The sequence below is a fragment of the Danio rerio genome, chromosome 14 (assembly GCF_052040795.2).
Source record: "Danio rerio strain M-AB ecotype USA chromosome 14, GRCz13ab, whole genome shotgun sequence".
Classification (NCBI taxonomy): domain Eukaryota; kingdom Metazoa; phylum Chordata; class Actinopteri; order Cypriniformes; family Danionidae; genus Danio; species Danio rerio.
The window spans coordinates 28,229,131-28,252,181 of record NC_141034.1 but is presented as its reverse complement, the minus strand read 5'-3'; the positions used below and the strand labels follow the sequence as shown (position 1 = coordinate 28,252,181).

The 23,051-nt window shown below is 43.0% G+C and overlaps 1 long non-coding RNA gene across 4 annotated transcripts in view; it reads right to left on the bottom strand.

Annotated features, from left to right (window-relative positions):
* Window positions 1-23,051, bottom strand: part of LOC141377516 (uncharacterized) — a 113,928-nt gene that overhangs the window by 59,512 nt on the left and 31,365 nt on the right. The window contains exons 5-6 of one of the 4 annotated variants that reach the window (XR_015507450.1): window positions 3,714-3,998; window positions 2,665-3,615 (exon numbers count right to left, since the gene is read on the bottom strand). The exons of the other annotated variants lie outside the window; for them this stretch is intronic. This is a non-coding gene — a long non-coding RNA (uncharacterized LOC141377516). Of the gene's footprint in view, window positions 1-2,664; window positions 3,616-3,713; window positions 3,999-23,051 lie in introns of those variants that run through there. 4 annotated transcript variants of the gene reach the window in all.

Below are 23,051 nucleotides of genomic sequence, written 5' to 3'. Positions count from 1 at the left end.
GTGATACAATGTCACTTAATGTTAATTTACACTCTCAGAAACAAAGGTATGAGAGCTGTCACTGGGCTGGTACTTTTTAAAAAAAAAAAAAAAAGCTACACATTTGTACCTAAAATGGTCCCTATTAATACATCAAAGATACAAATTAGTGCCTAAAAAGTACAAAAGTGTACCTGTTAAAATGTTTTGGTACAAATGTAAGCTTTTAAGCTACCATTATGAACCCTTTAATTACAAATGTGTATCTTTTGCAAAGATACCACCCCAGTGACAGCTCCACCTTTATTTCAGAGTGTAGAACAATAAAAACATTTCACCCTAACATACAACCATGCACTTTTACTGGAAAGCTTCCAAAACGCATTGTACATTTACAAATGTACAACTTTCAAAATCAAAAGAAAATGTTTTTCTCTATGAAGAAACATTGGTGCGATGGAAATATGTTAGAGTATTTATGCACCATTTAAAAAAATTAGTTAGAATTTAACATTTTTTAATTAAATTACAGCTTCTTCAATGTGTGGCTGCTTTTCAAAAAAAAATTGTAAGCTTTACATTTTGTAAACTGGGGGCAACACGGTGGCGCACTGGGTAGCACATTCACCTCACAGCTGAAGGTCACTGGTTCGAGCCCCGGTTGGGTCAGTTTTCATTTCTGTGTGAAGTTTGCATGTTCTCCCCATGTTCACATGTGTTTTCTCCGGGTGATCCGATTTCCCCCACAAGTCCAAAAACATGTAGTATAGGTAAATTGGGTGAGCTAAATTGTCTGTAGTGTATGGGTGTGAATATATGCTGAATAAGTTGGTAGTTCATTCCGCTGTGGCGACCCCAGATTAATAAAGGGATTAAAGCTGAAAAGAAAATGAATGAATGACTTTTTGTAAACTATCTTTTCAAGATGCCACCTACTGAATAAACTGTAGCCTACAGTACATCCATCTTTCACAACCTCACATTCATTTCAAACAAATAAATAGGGCATCTACTCGAAGCAGCTCTTTATGTTTCACTTACTATTATCATTTTAATTCCTCTAAATACTATGTGGTCTTTTCTGTTCCATTCATTGTTTAAAAACAATAGTGTTAGATTGCAGTCAAAGATGAGAATGGTGGTACCAGTTATTTGATAGTAGTATTATTATTGTTATTTTCATTTCCTCAAGTTGTGGTAAACAAAATATCAGAAGATCCCTTCAAAAAAACATTACATCACCATGATACTGCTGCCTTGAAAATCACCTTCTTAAAAGCTTAAATTATAGAGCTGTTAACTTCCAGAACCACAATGTAATAACGTTACTTGATAATACCTTGCTGTTTATATATTTCAGTTATTTTTGCGCTGGAATTTCCACAAGGACATTCCTGCTTTTGGCACTCTTTAGCATGCAGAATTTCTCCAAATATTTAACATTTGGCTTTGTTCATTCACTCTGCTGGCAAACAATTTCATTCTGCATTTTTAATGATAGATAAATAAGAATGTTTACTCAGAGTGACAAGATGAAGTTTTAGCTGAGGTTTTTCAGGTGAGTTTATAGCTTTAACAGATGTGATGCCGTGATGGTAGGTCTAACAGATCTGTTGAGTTTTTGGTAATGTGCATGTGTGTGATAATGAGGACATAAAATCTCAGCTTTAATATATGTCAATACCATACATTAGAAACACTCATTCCATTTGAAGTCTGGGCACTTGAACGCAAGGACTGGGATCAAAGCATTATTTAGAGCTTAATCAGAGGGTCTGTTTTTTGCTACAGTCGTCAGATGTGCCGATGTGCCTGCTAGTGTTGACGATCACAGCTGGATATTAATTGTAAGTGGTATGTGGCTCATTCTGCCGTGGTTTTAAGAATTACCCAAATTCTTGATAAAGCTTCTTAAGGGTGAGTAGGGTAAGTAGGTGATTGTATTGGTTGAATTTTTTTTCACATTCCAATAGAAATGAATAAAGTAAATTATGTAAATGTATTCATATGTATTTTTATATTCCTATAATTCTGATGAGCAGCCCAAACTGTCAGTCAACAAATGTAGATTTGTACATGAGCGCATCTGTTCGCGCAGATACACCATTAGCACATGCACGCTTGTATGCGCTCTGCACGTTCATATGCACAAAACACACATGAGATCACAGGGGTAAAATCAAATGCTGAATCAAAACTTTTTAAAATCCTAAATCAATATTGGGGTAACACGATCGCCTCACAACAAAAAGGTCGCTAGTTCGAGCCTCGGCTGGGTCAGTTGGCATATCTGTGTGGAGTTTGCTTGTTATCCAAAGACATGCGGTACAGGTGAATTGGGTATGCTTGTATGTGTGTGAATTAGAGTGTATGGATGTTTTCCAGTGATGGGCTGCAGCTGGAAGGGCATCCACTGCGTAAAACGTATGCTGGATAAGTTAGCAGTTCATTCCGCTGTGGTGACCCCAGATTAATAAAGGGACTAATCCGAAAAGAAAATGAATCAATATTGGAATTACTTTTGCACACTGGAGGAAGGATGACACCATTGCTGAAGTATTTCTTTTAGACAGGTAATGTTATGTTTTAAAACTATTTTAGTCACGCAAAGCTGATGTAGATTGTGTTGTTTTATGAATGGTTTATATGCACATAAGTGTTGAGCCAATGAAATCTTCCAGCAAATGATTGGTCTGACTATTTTTAATTTTATAAGGGACCTTTACAGCATCGAAAATGTAGATTTTTTATTTAATTTAACAACAAAACAAAAGTAATAAATAGCGCTACTCCGCCTAGCCTGCTTTACTGAGGTGAAATTGATTTTCACCATACTGTTTACCCTGCTACTTTAAATATTCAGTCTAAAATAGCAAGTAGTTATGGCTTAGTAATACAGTAAGTGTAAATCCTGCACCCTGCCGGCCAACCACCATGCAATCCAAATGAAAATGTGCTAGATACAATAAAATTTTCACTCAGAATTGTAGTATTATAAAGTACTATAAAGTTTTACAGATTTGTCTACTGTCATCTTTAATGTGCGCGTTCATGGCTTTGGACGGCAGGGGAGTGTGTTTTCAAAGATATTATGCTAACGGATAGCATTTTGGCTGATCACCTACTGCAGGGGTGTCCAAAATCGGTCCTGGAGGGCCAGTATCCTGCATATTTTAGTTTTAACCACAATTAAACAGACCTGAACCAGTTAATCAAGCTCTTAGGTATACTACAAGGTAGGAAGATGGAGTTAAACTATGAAGGACACTGGCCCTCCAGAACCAAGTTTGAAAACCCCTGACTTACTTCACTTTTAGTCATTGTCATTTTCAATTTTACAATCAGATAAATAACCTATATAACACAGATGAAAACAAGCCTGGTATGACCTCTTATATGTATAAAATCAATTAAGAGGGAGTTAATTGTTACCTAAAGTAAAATAAAAAACTCCATCCTTGAAATCCAGACAAGATGCAATATTTCCATAAATTTCAGCATGTTCAGTCCTGGATCTTGAGCGCATGTGAGTACGCGTGTGCACCGATTTCTGCCACCGAACAGTCCCAAGAGTCTCAAACACAGTAACAGGCCTTGTGAAATCTGTCTCTCCTCACTATAGACAGAGGCACTTTGCTGAAAGAGAGACAGAATTTCTGAGTAAAAGGAAAAAGGGAGAGCAAATAACAGCTTTGAGAATGTTTGGATTTTAAAACCAGAACATTAGTACAAACCATAATAGCTGGCTCAGAGAGCGTCTGGTAACTCCAGTCTCTCTCACACAGGCAGTGATGTAATGCCAAACATTTCTGATGAAGCATTCGGTTGTTGTGCTCTGAGACATCTATTTATACTTTGTTCATCCACTCCAGAAAGCACTCCATGTTTTGTTAATGGCTTGCCATAACTCATTGCAACCAGCTTTTCTGATTTCAAATGGTTTGGCTGCAGCATCGGCAATCATCGATGTCATTATCACATAGGATAACAAAATACTTGAAGGGGTGCGAGGAATTCAGCTACAGTCAATGGAGTAAATGAATGAGAATTAATAGGCTAGTAGCTGAAATAAAAAGTGACTAGATAAACAGTCTACAAAAACAGTTAATTTGTCGTTTGTGTGGTTATAATAGCTGCTCTGAGACTGTAATGATATTTATTATCAGCCCACTTTATATTAAGAGAGCCAACAGAATAAAAATGTGGTTTTGTGATTTGTCATTGAGTGAAACTCTTAAGAAAAATAGCTGGCTATGGTTTTGGTAGTCCAGCTTAGTTCTCAAAATAAACAGATTTAGTTTTGAGATGTATCAAGCCATTATGTGGAGCTTTTTGGTTTTCTGTCAATGTGTTTGTTAACATGTTTAGTCCTTGTATTTTTAAAAGGCACAGCACACAGAAAGAAATATAAACTGTGTAGATTAAGAGGGCACAAAATGTAGTAGTTTGTTGTAACTGAAATCATTTTGCCCCCTGGTGGCTGCATTTCTCTCATCACTTTAAAACACCTAGTAAATCGTCCTAGTTTTGATTCTCCTGAAGACTGTTATGGATTCAAATCATTCACCAATATGATAATAATGTTTACTCGGTGTCATCATTTCCATGGATTAATATTTGAGCTTAAAAGATGCTAAATGATAGTCTTTCAAATATATAGAGACTTGTGAACTTTCCAGGTGTGTGAAACCTGTCAGCACCTGTCTTTCTCCTTTGGAAATGTTCATTCCTTCTGGCATTTCTTTAACTGAACATTGAACATGCCAACATTAAATAGTAAATACATCTTTAAAATGACCTTGGCCAAGGTATGATTTGAGCTGTAAGCAATCATTACGGCAGGGTGCTTCCTTAGCCTAAGGAAAGACTTCTTCTTGTCTGCTTCACTGGGTGGTGTGAGTTACCTTAGCAGGGCGGGGATGCTATACAGGAAGCCATGTTCCATTTCAGACGTTTTGAAGGGGAACATTAATGTCTGTCAATTATGCTATGAAACACCATAAATGTCAACGAGCGTCTTTGCTTTGGCCTGGAGCAGAAGATGAGTGGCTGGTCAGGCTGATTTGGGAGTGATTTGCTGGACATTGGTTCCCATTCTATGTCAGATTTGGACAAGCCCCAAAGTGACAGGCCAGAACCACTTACCATGACCGTGTTTGGTCCCACGCATTTCCCATGCTCTCTCACACCAAACAGTGAGGTTTACCACAACTCTCTCTCCTTTCCAACTTCCTCCATCAGTCCATGTGCTCGCTTTGTGCCATTGTACAAAAACCCCATTCTCAAGCCCAAGGTTTTAAACATGGGAAATCATTATCGAATTGGGACACTGTGTCTTAGGGTCCGCTTTTTTCCTTGTTCATTTGTCTATTGTCGTCTTTTTGCCTGCTGTCTGTTTCCAGACTCTTCCATACAATAGTCCTGTAGGCAGAGAAGATGTGCGTATACTCCTATCTGCCCGGTTGCCCCCTAATTATCCCCATTGTCTGTGAACTGTGTTTTCACATAAAATGCCATGATCTCACATACAGAGCAGGGAGGAACTAATTAGTGCCTGCTCCTGACACACAAGGACCTCTCTGTCAGTGTGGTCATGACCTCTGACCTTCTTAATTGCAGATTCACAGAATCATGGATAAGTACTCAGTCAGCCAGAAAACCACACACCACGACGATGCTTAGACTGAATAGCAAAAACTGTGCTAGGATTCCATGGCAAATGTGGTTTTGACATGTCATTTAAATGTTTAATGAATTTCTTTTAATAGCACATTCAACATTCATTTCCATCGTGATTCTATTAAGAGTTTACTGCAACACAGGTAAACATGATCAATTATTGAGTGATACTATAACCATATAAACCTAGTCCAAGTGTATGTGAGTTACTCTTGTCAAACACAGTTGAACAAGCTTATCAAGGTTTAAGAGCTATAGAAAGGTTACAGGCAGATGAGGTTTTATCAAGGCTGAATTAAAATTCTGTAGGACTGCAGCTCTATATGACTGAACTTGGCTTCACCTGGCCAAACGTAACAAATTTATACACATATTTGTATTAAATGAACATAATAAAAACTTTTATATTGTTAGTAAGATTTCAAGATGATTTATATTACACGGTGTAGGACATTTATCTTACTTACTCAAAGAATATACTGCACAAAATTGCATATTTTGTTTACTTGACCTAATTTTTGGCCTATATGCTATATCCCATTATATGCGTTAAAGACTGAAGAACTGTAAATTCAAGGACTTGTCATTTAGTTTAAGATAAGGATCTTTAATCCACACAGGTAATACACAAACAGTCCTCTATTGCTAAAATGTATTACAAAAAACAATGAACAGAGAGAAGTGAGGACTTGGGAATAGACAAGGAACAACCATTAGAGAAGACAGCAAGTGTGAACTAATCAGAACCTACAGAAAGTGGGAAAAGGGAACTAAGCGAACAAACATAGTCAACTCAAAATAGGAACAAGGAACACTAGACCTACACTGAACAGTACACTGTGACATTACTCCCCAACACAAAAAAAAAAAAAAAAAGTAAAACTGAGGAGTGAGGGGGATCTTGAAGAAGACGATAGGGCAGGATTCAGGAGAAAGTGCCATCAGAAGAAAACAGAGACAGAGAAGACAGAGGGAGGAGCCAGAGAAGGGAAATGAGAAGGAAGAGCCAGGTGGGGACCCAGAATCTAGCCACAAAGAGGGGCCACGGTGAAGTTGATAGAAGGAGGAGTAATGGTGAAGACTTGGATGGCCAAACCAGGAGGCAGATAAATTGAGACAGAGTTGAAGACTCAGTTTAGAAAGTGGAGATCTGGGGTGAAATTGGGGGCCAACATAGAAGGACCAAATGGAGAAGGGAGCTTTTGTGACTTAGGGAAAGAGGAGCCTGACTCTTTGGAACTCTGACCCTTTGGGATACAGCAATGAGGTTTAGCCAGAGCAGTAAAATACCATGGCAATAACAGGCCAATGATTGACCAAGACATGATGTAGGGATGAGTGAGACTGGCGGACCCTGACTGACAGACCTTAGTGGAGATGAGGGCACGAGTGTTGAAGGGCTGAGGGGAAATCCAGGGCTTAGAGATCTGAGCTGGAGCCTAAAGGGTGTCACACACCGGCGCGACACGGCACCCACATGACAGTTGAAAGTATTGCACACCAAACGCGCACATTCGCATGCTATTTAAAATGAAACTATTCAGATGGCGATCAGTGGCGTGGCGGAAATATGAACAGAGACCTGAGTCGTGGCTGGCAGCGCCGGTGTGTGTACCCTGATAGAAACCTAAGTTTAGAATTCTGAAATGCGTGGCACTGCGTGGTGCTATGCGGCGCGTCGCCGAGCGGCGCTGCTGATGTGTGACCACCTTAAGGATCCTCTTGCCAAAACAGAGCTGGGATCTGGAAGATCTGAGTCGTATCCTTATTGGATAGTGGAGTGCATGAGGGAAGAGTTAAGGGGCTGGAGGGAGCCAGTGAGAACAGGGCCAGTGCACTGGCTGTGTTTGGCAGAAAACAAAGGTGTAAGAAGCCAAGGAGATCAATTACTGGCAAAGAAGAAGTAGAACTGGCAGACAAAAGAAACACAGAGCTGAGCAGAACCAGCAGAGATATAAAAAATGCAAGACTGGATGGAACCAGTAGACAGTAAAGGTTATTCAGGGGTGGATGGAATTAGCAGAGACACATGAGATACAGGGTTGGATGGCTCCATCGAAGATTGAAGGCACAAGGAAATTTATTTTTCTGTTACCTCCAAACATATAGTAGAGGTTAACTGCTGCTCACCTTCAGCAACCAGAGTGTGTTTCTCTGTTCATACTGTGTGTCACCATGTGGCTGTGTCTTCGTTTGTGTTGGCCATGTGCTGGTGGTCCTGCCACCTTGTTTCCTTTTACCATGCCTTCTTGTTTAGATCTTTAGTCCTCACTTACAGTACATGATTGCTTACACCAGTTCCTTTTGCACCCTGCACTCTTCCTTCTTGTCCTTAACAATTTGTTGTAAATGTTTTTGTCTTTGTATTGGAATGAGATTATTGGGTCAAAATAGTCACAAGATAGGACACAGAATTGAAAATAAATTTAGCTGCACTGGCAAATAGAGCAGATGACCTTGTTGACTCCAGGGTAGCAGTGGCTTCGGGCCAAAACTCAATGATCAGAACTGGTTAAACTTGGTGGCTTAGAGTCCAACTTTGGACAGGATTTTGGAGAAACTGGCTGCTCAAGGCTTACTGCCATATCAGTTACAGTGGAGCCACCATGACAGGGAAAGTCTGCTGCTCAGGATCTGGCCTCCATGACATGAGGACGCTGCTCAAAACAAGACTGTAAGGGCAGACAGCATGGATTCTCCAGTGTTGGTCCATGAAGGGCCTCTGAACAAAGGGTTTTTACCCTCTGGCAAGGGACTTATTACCCATATAATTCCAAGACCATAATGTTACTTGTGCTGTCAATGGGGTGACATGCGGTGGACTTAACCGATTCTAGATTATCAGGAATGAACATGGCAGACTTTGACAAAACAGCAACTGACTTGACAGGCAAATAAATATCAGAAGCAGAGTTGGTAACTTCTCCAAAGACTATCCTGATTTTGACCACTTTAGAGGACTTGGCAGACTGAACAGGCTTTAGGCTACATGTTTAACAATCTACAATATCAAGCATAAACAAATAACTTAAAAAAAATAATGCAGCATGTTGCCTCATAACAAGAAGTTCACTGGTTTGAGTCCCAGCTGGGCAAGTTGGAGTTTGCATGTTCTCCCCATGTTCACGTGGGTTTCCTCCGGGTGCTCCGGGTTTGGCCACAGTCCAAAGACATGCAGTATAGGTGAATTGGATAAACTAAATTGGCCGTAGAGTAATGAAGTGATGGATGTTTGGCTGGATGTACTGGGTTGCGGCTGGAAGGGCATCCGCAACGTAAAACATATGCTGGAATAGTTGCTGTGGCAACCCCTGATAATCAGTTATTAAGTCGAAAAATAATTAATGAATGAATGAATGAAAAAAAATTAAACCAAGATCAAAACTTTCAAGGCAAAAAGACCAGATAAACTTAATTTAAATTTAGAGCGCAAATAAAGCTACAAGTGGGCAAGGCCAACTGTTGCTATTTTGCTTGTGCATCATCTAAATACCATTTACAATTTTCAAATTTTTTTTTATGTATGGCATCAGTGCTGTCCGTAGGGTTTGAGGGGCCCTAGGGGAGATAAAAAAAGGGCCCACTGGTGTAAAAACAATGAGATGATAGTACACAAAAATAACATTTTAATATTTAAGTATATACGTTTTTATTAACTGAAACATATTTAACCTAGATACATATAAAAAAATGTACTCAGATTTCCACTAATTAATTTGCAAGTATCGCAAAATGAAAGTGCAAGTGTGTTGTAAAAACAAATTGTACATAAAACAAAGTAAATAACATAAAATGCAAATAAATGAAAAATAAATAAAGATGGGCAGAGATTGGACACTTACTGTTATATTACTTAAGACTTTAAGACACTTTTTGGCTTTATTTCGAACGTGAGCAATTTGGTGAGTTGTGTGGAATCTGTGTAGGAATACGTTACGTCATTCTAGTTCACCCAATAGCCGTTTGTGAGCGGTGTTATGCTGGGTGCTGCTGGGTATGTTTCTAATGTTATCTGCTTTTATTTATACTGTTGTTGTATATTTATTATAATTTTTTGCTATTTGCCATGCATGAATTATACAGAGCTTTCTTTTGATGAAATGTGGAGGTTATTTTTTCTCACAGTCGTTGTGAATTGTATCACATTTAATGGGGTTTGTGCATAGAACAATGAACGTAGGACCCTAGGCAACTGCCTGTATTGCCTGTTGGATGGGCCGTTCTACTTATTTGCTTTCTCTACTGCATCTTTTTCAGTATTGTTGTAATTTATAAGTCTGTTGGTGTAATTCACAATATGTGATTATGTGTGTTCGTGTGTATGACCTAGTTAGCGCAAGAACAACTGGTCACTCTGAGGCCACTACGGGATCAGCACTGTCAGGCTGGCATTTCACTCGCCTGGCTGTGGAAAATGTTGTGTATGGCGGAAAGGTGAGGATCCAACACCCTTCAGCCTGCAGCAATCAATCCTTGTCCCTGCTGGGAATTTTTCAGATTTTTTGCTTGATTCCCCACTCACTGCAGTAAAGTCTGTGCTCTGCTTCTGGAAGCAAAATGGCCCTTAAGTAGGTGTACGTGTTAGTTGGCCACTCACAGAAATGAAGCATGTATGTGCAAAAACGCAAGCCTCTCCTCCAAACACTGGGGTGGCACGCAGCTCAGGCCAGAGGAATGCGTTGTCTGTCTGTCAACACGAGTTTTTACACCCTGGCAGTTGCTGAGGATTTCATAACTTGGAGGATTTGGAGGACACCTTTTGCCATGGGCTCAGTGCTCTTTTCAATTCTGCACTAGAACAGAAAGATCACTATGAAACAAATACACACATAGCCATATTCTGCCATAAGGGTGTCACTTTTTTTTAAGAGGCACCAATGGCAGTCCTGGCTCACTTGATTTTCTAAGCAAGATGCAGTAATGCTCGATTCAGATTGCACTATTTGTTTTATGTATGGCTATTCATAAAGAGTAATGGGTGTCAATGCGCAAGAAGGGATCATTTTATGGAAAGTCAAAGTGGATGACAACCAATGCCACATACTGTATGGGATGCTTTACAAAGTCATGAAGAATTACTAGCATGTTTAAAAGGATATTGCCGCTTGCCACCTATGACAGAATCACTGGTTTGAAACATGATCTTCCATGTAATTTCCATAAAATCCGTGACAGTGACAAACAGAAGCACTTAAGGCCTTCTGTACACACCTTGGTATGACACCACCACTCCCGTGTTTATAATGTTTGCTTCAGGTTTGTTACACTCTTGTTTCCAGAAGTCTGAGGCTAGTTACACATTCTCAAAGATACCATGTGCATTGTTAAAGATGGCAAGCGATGACTGGCCAGGAAGCTAATTGTAATCTGACACGTTTCTTGTCTATGCCACAACAAGAATTTAGGAGTTAAATTCACAATAACAAAGATAACTGTAAATGTAACACTTTAGTTTAAAGGTGCTGTAAGTAAGTTTTTGACTCTTCTAAAGCATAAAAATACTATAATATGTCAGTAGATATTTAAGAAATATGCTAAGTGATCATACTTGTTTATCTGAAAAACAGTGCTGAAGTTAGATATAGTGCTTTGAAAATGTGCATTACATGCCAGAACAACTGTCTTTGATTTGGTTTCTTTAACCTGCCCAATGCCAGTTTAGCCAATTTAGCACCCCGGGTTGCCTTGGTGGAAAACAGTATAATTTATTCATTTATTCCACATGAAGTGGTTATTACTTAGCAAATAATATAAATATTACGAACGCAAACATTAGGTGAGCAGGTTATATTGTAACCAAAGACTATAAAAAATATGGATGTAGTATCCGTGATGTCACCCATTTGTTTCTGAAGAGCACAAATGAAGCTACAATTGGGCATGGGCAATCATCGCCTTTTTGTTCACGCATCATCGCGCTGACCAGGGGTAACCAAAAAAGGGCAAAGAGGCAGAGCGTGAGCGGAACTACAGATGCCTGGTAGTATTTTGCATAAAATGGCTTTTCTTTGGGAGAAATGGTTTAAACTTCATAACCTGCGATTTGTTTGTGTTCTGACCACATGTGCTTGATTGTATACTATATCAATAAAGTGTTTGGTCTTTTAGAAATATTGTTGTAATACACTAAGCCACTAAGCACTGTTCTCGTGACGTCTTTCTACAGGAGGAAAACGCTAAATCGTATTATTTAATAGTAACCTTAATAACTATTCACTTGTTTTTGAGCTTATTGTCTTAGTTAATGGTTTGTTAATAGCATGAATTGTACAGTGCATTAAAATAAAGAGTGACTACTGAACATTGTCAATAATTACTCACAATCATGTTGTTTTAGATCACTTTCTCTGTTTGCTTAGAGCTCAAAGCATGGGTGTCAGAAACTGACACAGAAGAGAAGAAACTGTTAAAGTCAACAGCTTTATTTAACAGCTTTATTCTCTTAGCTTCAGACCATTCATTACGATTGAACCACTGAAGGCACGTAAACTGTTTTCAGAATAAACCTTTCTGGGCTCATGACCCTAGCTGTCTATGGGGTGTCAGAGATCTCTCAGATTTCATCTAAAATATCCTAATTCCGTAATGAACAAATGTCTTGTGAGGACGGATATTTAATGAGAGAATGAGCTCTTTTGGCTGAACTATCCCTATAGGCTGACAGGGATTATAATAACAGCTAAAAAATGTTGTGTTGTCTTAACCCAATGTTAGACAACCAAGAAAGTGATGTGTCTCAAATTGTGGTTATCAATTTTTTTGGGGTAGTAAACACATAGAAAATCGGGAAGAAATAATAAACTTCCTTCATTCATTTTCCTTCAGCTTAGTCCCTTTATTCATTTGGGGTTGCCAGACTGAAATGAACTGCCAACTTATCCAGCACATGTTTTATACAGAAGATACCTTTCCAGTTGCAACACAGAACTGGGAAACACCTATACACACCCATTCACTTGCACACACACTCATACACTACGGCCAATTTAGTTCATTCAATTCACTTGTACCCTATATCTTTGGACTGTGGGGGAAACTGGAGCACCCAGAGGAAACCCACGCCAACACAGGTAGAACATGCAAACTCCACACAGAAATGCCAACTTGCTTAACTTAAACCAGCCACCTTCCTGCTGTGAGGTGACATTGCTAACCACTGAGCCACCATGTCACCAAATTATGAATTTTGTATCCCAAACAAAGATGCATCCATGATTTATCTCTCCATTCTCCAAATTGCTTGGACTAAATTAGGTCAAAGGGATTTTGGATCCCAAATATATATGAATTTATTTATTTACAAATTTATACATTTGACCGGTATGCCAGGATTTGTAGTGACATAAAAGATAGAATGCAACAACAAATTAAGTCAATGACTTGCAGATTTGAGAGGAGTGACCACATTTAGAAATAAGAAAATGTGATTTCTGCCACAGATCTTTAAATAAACATGTTTGACCAGTGACTCAGACATTTATTTTGGAAGTCGTATTCAGAATCCATTTAACCCAATCTGACAGCGCATGTGGTCTGATGCCCTATCACTCTTACAACTGAGCAGTGATGAAACACTATGCACGTGCAACCTCAGGACACTCATACATCTGTTTGGGGATTCAACGTACAGACCCAGGCATCACATTGGGTCTCCTTCTCCCCAGAAGCCAAAAGTTGATGAATGCTGTGCTCTATATGGGGCCGGTGAATGTGGCCTAGGCCTATGCTGCACCACCTGAGTGATGATTCTGTCTTCGACAGAGCGTCTCCAGCATGCCTGACCTGCTGGGAACACAGACGCACTCTGTGCTGCCCCTTCTGTTGCAGTGGCAATTAGAAAGTAGGCTCAGGGAGTACAAGCCCTGCTCTCATGCTGTCAGCCTGCATTAGAGAGAAGTGCTGGATCCAGGGACACTAGCTCCCCTGTGGATCCCTTCGAGGTCAACACTTTACTGTACAGGACGTGCTACCCCAAATCGGCCTGGTGACTCCACAGCACTCACCTCACACAACGCTTACTGTCAGCCTCAAAGTTTATTATTAGCCAAATAAATTTAGCATGCTTAATCCTGGTTGTTTTTGGCACCGTTTTTCACCGCACACCATTACATTCTGTTCTTTCCACCAAAAAAAAAAAAGTATTTCTGTATTTCTTGTTTGTCACATATTTGGAAGTTTTACTATGGTAACCTCAATTTCAACCAAAATCTTGGGGATAAGTCTGTTCACAACAATGGATATTATATTACTATTAAAGACTTTACTATTGAAATGCTGCACTTACATTAAGTAAGAATAGGAGAAAATACAACACAAAACATTTAAAAGTCTGAACTAATTATCAGCCACTAAATGGCGAAGTCGTCACAATATCACAGCTGTCATTAGAAACAAAGATTGCTTTAGAAATAGTGTTCTAATATGTGATATGACACAAATTCATTGGCTGGTGTAGCCTAAAAAAGAAGCGTTATTAAAGCTATTTCAGCATTAAAAAATAATGAAACAGTTGCTGAGAAGTTGATGTTTTCCGTTGAAAGAGAAACAGATGCACAAAAAAGATGGCTAACAAGTTAAATGACCTTACATAAGGAAACTCACAGTTTATTTGTTGCCTGCTCCATAAATGAGCTGTTTAAAACAGAGAAGAATCTGATCAACCCCAGAGTTAGGACATTTTGTTAAATGTAATCCAATCAAGAGTCTTTGATTTGATAAAGCTAGGAAAAGGTTAAAGAGACTAAGCAGGTGATCTGGTAATACATGAGGCCTTCAGGATTGGATGTAAATGTTGCTTCTTAGTATTAGCATGTACACTGGATAATGGCACATCACTTTGTGCCAAAGGTCATGTGAGAATTGGCAAAGAAAATAAACAATTAAATTAATTAATGCCAAATTACAACCAATTAAATCATTCACCACCTACTAACCACACATTCACCTACACATCAGTTCTGTGATGTGATGCCACAGGTTCTTTAGAAGGCAACAAAAATCAGATTTAAAAAATAAAAAAATGTAAACTATCAAAGTGTGCTGCGGGGTCTGATGAATATACAATTGAGTTGTTTCAGGAAAAAAAGGATATTGAGTTATTGTTCTCAAAGACCAAAGGGAGCATTTAGATTTTCCTGAGCAAAAACTGCAAAAACAAACGTCTATCATGGAAGAGCAGCAGATCAAATGGCACAGCACAGAAATACAGCTATGAAGAATTTATGGTTATTAGATCAAGTCTCATTCTGCATGTGCATCAACAGTGTGGTTTTGTAGACACAAAGTGAATGTGCTTAACTGGCCTACTGCAGTCCAGATCTGTCTCCTATTTAAAATGACAATGGCGACCACAGACTGTTGAGCTGCTGAAGTAAAAAATGATATCAGATTGAGCAAAGAATTTTCTTGTAAAAAACGTACAGCTAGAATCCTCAATTTCCAGACGAATAAACATAGTAATTAAAAGGAAATTTCTTTTTTGGAGTATGATGGAGCCATCAAAATCAAAATTTGTTTATATTTATAAAATACAATTTATTTGCTCACTAAAAAACAGAGAAATATTTTCTTTGTACCTTTGTCAATTAAATTAACGTTAAATAGAATCCGTAAATCACATATTCTCGAGAGATTTGGTTGCACTTTTTTGGACTTGGGCTTAAAAACCTAAATAATTATTTAGATCATAGATTATCTATGCAATGTATTTATACCCTGAGGTTGATAGTTAGGTAAAATTACCATTACTTGCCTAAAAATGTAGTGCGAGTAAAAGTGTCTGTTACTCAAAGTAAAAAGTAGACATTTCAAAAGCAGTCAAGAGTAGTGAGTATTGCATATTGCTCTGTAAGAAGCTGATTTACATGTAATTTGTGGATGTGTGTAAACGTAACATTCTGTAGTGCATTTAGCTATTGCCCAGCAGGCACACAACATCATAAGACATTAATATTAGGTTAGGTTGTGACGTCAAATGACCAAAATTCAATATCTAGCCAGTGTCTAAAAACATTATTTGATCTCCAATATAACAACATCAAATTACTTTGAAATTTAGTTAATTTTAGGTTTTGTTTGAAAGTGACCAAAATCCAATGTCAAGACAACATCTTAAACCAACATCATATTAATGTCAAATACTGACATTTATTTATCAGTATGGTAACCAAAATCCAATGTCTGATAGACATCATAGTGGTAACATCCACACAACGTCAAGCTGTAACATCACTAGATGTTGATATTTGGTTGATTTTAGGTTGGACATTGGACATTGATATAAGCCTGACATTGGGTGCTGACGGCTACCGATTTTCATTTCCAAACAAATGCATTATCCCTGCGACGTTTGGGTACACTATCAATCTGACGTCATGTTGATGTCTTGTGCCTGCTGGGTGTTTAAGGCCATTTGGGTCATCACACAGTAAACATCTGTCATCTTCTCATCAGTGACATTCATGTAAACAGTCTCTGGGTCAATGTGTGTAAAGATTTTGGACACTTTAAATGCATCCCAAACAGTTTGCTGCAATTATAAAGTGCCCATGTATTGAGGTAGTTCATTATGAAGCAATTATTCTTCTATGTGCGATTTGATTGGACAGGAATAACAGGACTGATTTTTCTAATACCCATAGATAATAAAATAAATAAAGAAGTGACTGCAGGTTGAGGGTAAGCAGTGGAGTAAAAATAACAATACTGCAATAAAAATCTACTCAAAGGAAAGTAAAATACACATTTTAAAACGACTTAGTAAATTACAATTTCAATGAAAAAAATACTCAATTACAATAATTTGAGTATTTTTAATTTGTTACTTTACATCACTGTCCAACAGTAAATATTTAAAAAATATAGAGTCTTGAACACAACAAATTCACACAGTCCAGTTTTTGACAAAGAGCGTAAATGAGCAACTCTGAACACCCGTGTGACCGAGGCAAGGCTGGCGTCACCCACAGTGCTAGAACTTTGGACAGGAACTCAAATAAAAGTGCCAAGGACTTGACGTCCACACACACACACACACACAGGGTTGTGGTTAACAATGCCCTGTGTGGCACTGCAGGGCAGTTAGGGACCCAAAACAGAGACGTGCTCAAACTCCAGTGCTCTCTCCAAGCCTTCTTTTGTCTCCTTATGAATAATCTATAGTCAAATGTGGTAATCAGACCTTCTAGGCAAGCCTAGTTACAATGCTCATCATTTACCCCCATTAGCAATGCCGTTACCTCATTTCTTGGTTAACTCAAATTGCATGGAAACAAGTCAGCATGGTAAATGGCCTGCCAGCAGTCTGGACATGGTCTACAGCAGTACATTATGACAGGGGCAATTACTGTTGGATAGGTGGACTTTGCCATTGTACGCCTCCTGCGTGGTCTGTGTGGCACTGTTGAGCGCTAACAGAAGATGATGATGATGATGTCATTATTGTGCAAAGCCACATTTATTGGACATGACATAAACGGAAACACGATCCTCCCCATTCACACACAATTGCTTCAGCTTGCACAGACGATGGCACAAAACCACACACATAAACAGACACACATTCAATCAATCAGTCTGTGCAATGATGCTTTACTGCATGATTTACTGGCAGTTCTTACAAACTTGGCTGTGCCGTGAGCTGTGCCAACTCATTTTTCCAACTGTCTTCATACTGGCTTGCAAAGCAAACACACTTAAATGATGATAATGTGGTTTTTGTGTCACTGGAATATAAAGGAATAAAGGAACTGTGATCCGCTTGTTTTCAGTTGCAAAGTACAATCCTTGGATAAAGAAGTCAATTTAGCATAGCATTTACATCTTATTATTTTAAATGATATGCTTAAGTGCAATTTAAATGTCAAGTTTTCAGAAAAAAATAATTGCGTCATTCATTCATTCATTTTCCTCCGGCTTAGTCTCTATTTCAGAGGTCACCACAGTCGAATGAACTGCCAACTATTCCAACATATGTTTTACGCAGTAAATGCCTGTCCAGCTGCAACCCAGTACTGGGAAACACCCATACACAGTCATACACTACAGACAATTTAGTTTATTCAATTCACCTATATCCCATATCTTTGGACTGTGGGAGAAACCGGAGCACCTGGAAGAAACTTAAGCGAACACAGGGAGAACATGCAAACTCCACACAGAATTGCCAACTTGTCCAGCTGGGACTTAAACCAATGACCTTCTTGCTGTGAGGCGACAATGCTAACCACTGAGCCTCCCCTATAAGTGCATTGTATTTTGCAAATAAATTAAATTACATTACATGCAAATGTGGAGTTAGTTACTTTTTAGTCACTTAATTGAGTAGAAAGAACGTTCGAGGTTACTAAAGTAACCCTTCGTTCCCCGAGGAGGGGAACGGAAGCACTATAAGTGGATTTGATTTGTAAAATCCACGCATTGGGAGGATTCGGATCAGAAGCCGCTTGTCTGGAGAGTATTGAACGGGCCAATGAATGAAATTAATTGGCAGTGTAAGCTTGCGCAGGTGTGCGACATCTGCAATTATCTCAGCATATAAGCACACCTGAAGCCAGCAGACGCCATCCTTTTAAGCTGAAGAGACTTTCAAACAGCTAAGGGACAGTCATTATGGCGACGGAGTATAGTGCTTCCGTTCCCCTCCTCGGGGAACGAAGGGTTACTTTAGTAACCTCGAACGTTCCCCTTCGGGGGGAACTTCAGCACTATAAGTGGATTTGATTTGTAAAATCCACGCATTGGGAGCCCATTGAAAGCGCCATAATGACTGCACCTTACCAACACCCCCGATGAGGAGATAGTCAAGCAAGCGTGACGCACCCACATCATGGGGGGCGCGGTCCTCCAACGTGTCCCTGGCCCTGATTTATCCTACTTCAACAGAAGTTTTACGGATTTAGATATATTTTTTGGGAAGTCGTGAGCATCTAGATAATTCTAGGAAATACGACAGTACGTTGGGAAGCGTGCAATCCCGATAGGGAGGACGCTGCGGAGGCCATCCGTTACCCAAGGGGGGGATAGATGGCAGAATTTACATATGGACTAGCCCTAAAAAGGGGGAGTACGCATAGCAAAAGAGTGGTTAGCGGAGAGGGAAGACACGGGTCCGCCCAGGGGGGGGACTTAACCGTGGCGGAATAAGCATATGGGGTCGCCTAGTGGGGATCACGCATAGCAGGCACCTATACCCAAAACGCGGGCTGACCAGCGGGCAGACCTACAACGTAGTGGGCCAGCAAGTGACTCCTCCGCTGAGTCAGTGCTGGGGGCCATGGAGGAATCTGCAGGGCTCACCTGACGGGGAACTTTACTGACAGATAAAAAAGGCGCACGTACCTCCGTGTTAGGGAGAATGGCGCAGCAAGCGTGTTTCAACACCCTACCGAGTTGTCTCCTCAATCACCAAAGGGTTACCTAATACCCTTGAGGAAACCGGCTCCACTCGCAGATTGTAAAACCTTGCAAATGTGTTGGGTGTCGCCCAGCCCGCAGCTCTACAGATGTCTGTTAGAGAGGCGCCGCGTGCACGCGCCCAAGAGGATGCAACGCTCCGAGTGGAGTGTGCACGAACTCCCGGGGGACACGGCTGACCTCGACTCGAATAAGCGAGTGAAATGGCATCCACAATCCAGTGGGATAATCTTTGTTTTGATACGGCACTTCCCTGCTGCCGACCGCCATAACAGACAAAGAGCTGCTCAGATGATCTAAAATTCTGAGTACGGTCCACATAAATGCGCAGAGCGCGAACTGGACAAAGTAAAGAAAGGGCTGGGTCTGCCTCCTCCGGGGGCAGCGCTTGCAGGTTCACTACCTGATCTCTAAAGGGGGTGGTAGGAACCTTGGGCACATAACCGGGGCGGGGTCTCAGGATGACGTGAGAGTAATCCGGCCCGAATTCCAGGCACGAGTCACTGACCGAAAATGCCTCCAGGTCCCCGACCCTCTTGATGGAGGCCAACGCAACCAGCAGAGCTGTCTTCAGGGACAGAAATCTTAGAGATACTGATTCGAGTGGCTCAAAGGGATCGGATCGCAGACTCGTGAGAACGAGGGCGAGATCCCAAGAGGGCATGAGAGGGGGGCGAGATGGATTAATTCGCCTAGCACCCCTAAGGAACTGGATGACCAGGTTATGCTTTCCCACGGTGCCGCCAGCTACCGCGCTATGATAAGCGGAGATGGCGGCCATGTAAACCTTGAGAGTGGAGGGCGACAGCCTGCTGTCCAACTTCTCTTGAAGGAAAGAGAGCACAACACTAATCTGGCAATTTCGGGGGTCTTCTCTGCGAGAGACGCACCATTCAGTGAATAGACTCCACTTCAGGGCGTAGGCGCGCCTCGTGGAGGGGGCTCTAGCCTGAGTGATGGTATTAACCACCGCAGTCGGTAGGTTACCTAAGTCTTCCTCGCTGTGGCCCAGCTGTGGGCCAGTGCATCCGTGCCGAGAGAGCCCTCGGTCAGGGAAAAAAACAACTGGCAGTGAGCGTTCTCGGGGGAAGCAAACAGATCGATCTGGGCCTCCCCGAATCGCGCCCATATCAGCTGAACAGACTCGGGGTGGAGTCTCCATTCTCCAGGACGTAACAGCTGTCGTGAGAGCGCATCGGCTGCACGATTGAGCGTGCCTGGGACGTGAATGGCGCGCAGCGATTCAGCCGCGGGTGACTCCAGAGGAGCAGACGGCGGGCGAGCTGAGACATGCGGCGAGAGCGCATACCCCCCATGCGGTTGATATTTGCCGCCGCCGCCATACTGTCCGTCCTGACCAGCACGTGTTGCCGCTCCAGCACCGGTAAAAAGCGGTGGAGAGCGAGGAACACTGCCAACAGCTCTAGGCGATTGATATGCCAATGCAGCTGGGCACCCTTCCAGAGGCCCGCAGCCGCATGCCCGCGACACACGGCCCCCCAACCCGTGTTGGAAGCGTCTGTTGAAACAACAACATGGCTGGACGCCTGTCCTAGAGGCACACCGGCCTGTAGGAACGAGGGGTCGTTCCAAGGGCTGAGGGCGCGGCGACACAGCGCAGTAACCGAGACCCGGTGTGTGCCCGCGTGCCATGCGCGTCTGGGGACCCGATCGTGAAGCCAGGGCTGAAGTGGTCTCATATGGAGCAACCCGAGCGGCGTGACGGCGGCTGCGGATGCCATATGCCCCAGGAGCCTCTGAAAGAACTTCAGTGGGACCACTAGTTTGCTGTCGAGCTCCCTCAGACAGTTCAGCAACAGGCGAGCGCGTTCCTCGGAGAGGTGCGCTACCATGGTGATCGAGTCCAGCTCCATCCCGAGAAAAGAAATCCTCTGCACGGGGGCGAGTTTGCTCTTTTCTCGGTTGACCTGAAGCCCCAGTAGGCGGAGATGCCGAAGCACCTTGTCCCTGTGCATAATCAATTGCTCCCGCGAGTGGGCTAAAATCAGCCAGTCGTCGAGATAATTGAGTATGCGAATGCCCGCGAGCCGAAGGGGCGCTAGGGCACCCTCCGCGAGTTTGGTGAAGACCCGCGGAGACAGAGAGAGCCCGAAGGGGAGGACCTTGTACTGCCACGCTCGACCCTCGAACGCAAACCGCAGAAATTGGCGGTGGCGTGGAAGAATGGAGACATGGAAATACGCGTCCTTCAGGTCTATGGCTGCAAACCAATCCCGAGGACGAACGCATTGGAGAATGCGCCTCTGCGTGAGCATTCTGAACGGCAGCCTGTGCAGACAGCGGTTCAAAACGCGCAGATCTAGGATTGGCCGTGACCCACCGCTCTTTTTGGGTACGATGAAGTATGGGCTGTAAAACCCACTCTCCATCTCGGCTGGAGGAACCGGCTCGATTGCACCCTTCGCCAGGAGGGCAGCAATCTCCTCTCGCAAGACAGGGGCGGACAGGGGGTTGACCCTGGAGAAATACACGCCCGTAAACTTGGGGGGCCGTTTCGCGAACTGAATCGCGTAACCGAGTCTGATTGTGCGTATGAGCCACCGCGAGGGGCTGGCCCGCGCTAACCAGGCAGGCAGAGCCCTCGCTAATGGAGTCATCGCTACAATCGCTGACGTACCAGCGGTGGGGCAGCGCGGAGTGGGTGTGCTGATCCGGGAAGCACGAGGGTCCCGCGGGAGAGCTGGAGGAGAGCGATTCGCTCTGGCTCCGCACCCTGACTCCGGAGAGGGGGCTGGAGGGCTGAGGGAAGGGAGACCGTCCCCCCAGCGCTCGTGAGCCACTGGCGAAGCACGTAGAGTCTGCGAGCCGGAAGGCAGCGCGTCCCGGACTGGCAGAACTCGTGCAGTCACATCCGGGGAAGGGAAAAAGTGCTCTTTTACTGATGTTTTGGTGGCACTGAAAAGTACCGTTGTTATCGGGGCCCCGCCCTCCAGCGGGGAAAGAGCAAGTTTCCTCTTCTCCGGATGGCCTGTCTCAGGGACGCTTCGCGGTCCGTTTACCGGACTTAACGGCGCCCTGGGCAGGAGGGGCTGCCTGCTTTCGAGGTGAACGCCGCGCCCGCTTGGCCGGAGGCGCAGGCGGGGGCGGGGCAGCACTCGTTGGCGGGCGCCCTTGGCGAGGAACAGCGGAGGTGGATGGCTCGGCGGGCGGAGCGGGCTTACGGCCACGCCGATAGATGACATTGCCCATCGCATCCGACTGCTCTTTCACCGCCTTGAATTCCTGGGTGAATTCACCGACACTGTCGCCGAACAGGCCAGCCTGGGATATGGGCGAGTCAAGAAAGCGAACTTTGTCAACGTCGCGCATATCGGCCAGGTTTAGCCAGAGGTGGCGTTCCTGAACCACAAGTGTGGACATCGTCCTCCCCAGCGCACACGCGGCGGACTTAGTAGTCCGAAGAGCATAGTCGGTCGCGGTGCGCAGCTCATGTAATAAGCTTGGGTTGGACCCGCCCTCGTGCAGCTCGGCCAGCGCCTGCGCTTGGTAGCACTGGTAGGTGGCCATCGCGTGCAAAGCAGAAGCAGCCTGGCCCGCAGCCTTATAAGCTCTGGCTCCGAGGGAGGCAGACAACCTACAGGCTTTGGACGGGAGGCGGGGCAAACCCCGCCACGTAGAGGCGCCGCGCGGACAAAGATTGACCGCGATAGCGCGCTCCACTGACGGGATCGCCTCATACCCCCTGGCAGCTCCGCCGTCAAGGGCGGTGAGGGCGGAGGCACACGCAGCACGGGCAGAGAAAGGTGCCCTCCAAGACTGCGTGAGCCTACTGTGCACTTCCGGGAAGAAGGGGACGAGAGGCTTCGAAGGCTTCGCCTTCTGGTCCTCTACGTAGCACCCATCTAGTCGGTCCGGCCGCGGAGCTGGGGGATAAACCATCTCCAACCCCACGGCCGAAGCAGCCCGGGAAAGCACGGCTAACATGTCCGCTTCAGGATCCGATTTGACAGCGCTCACCT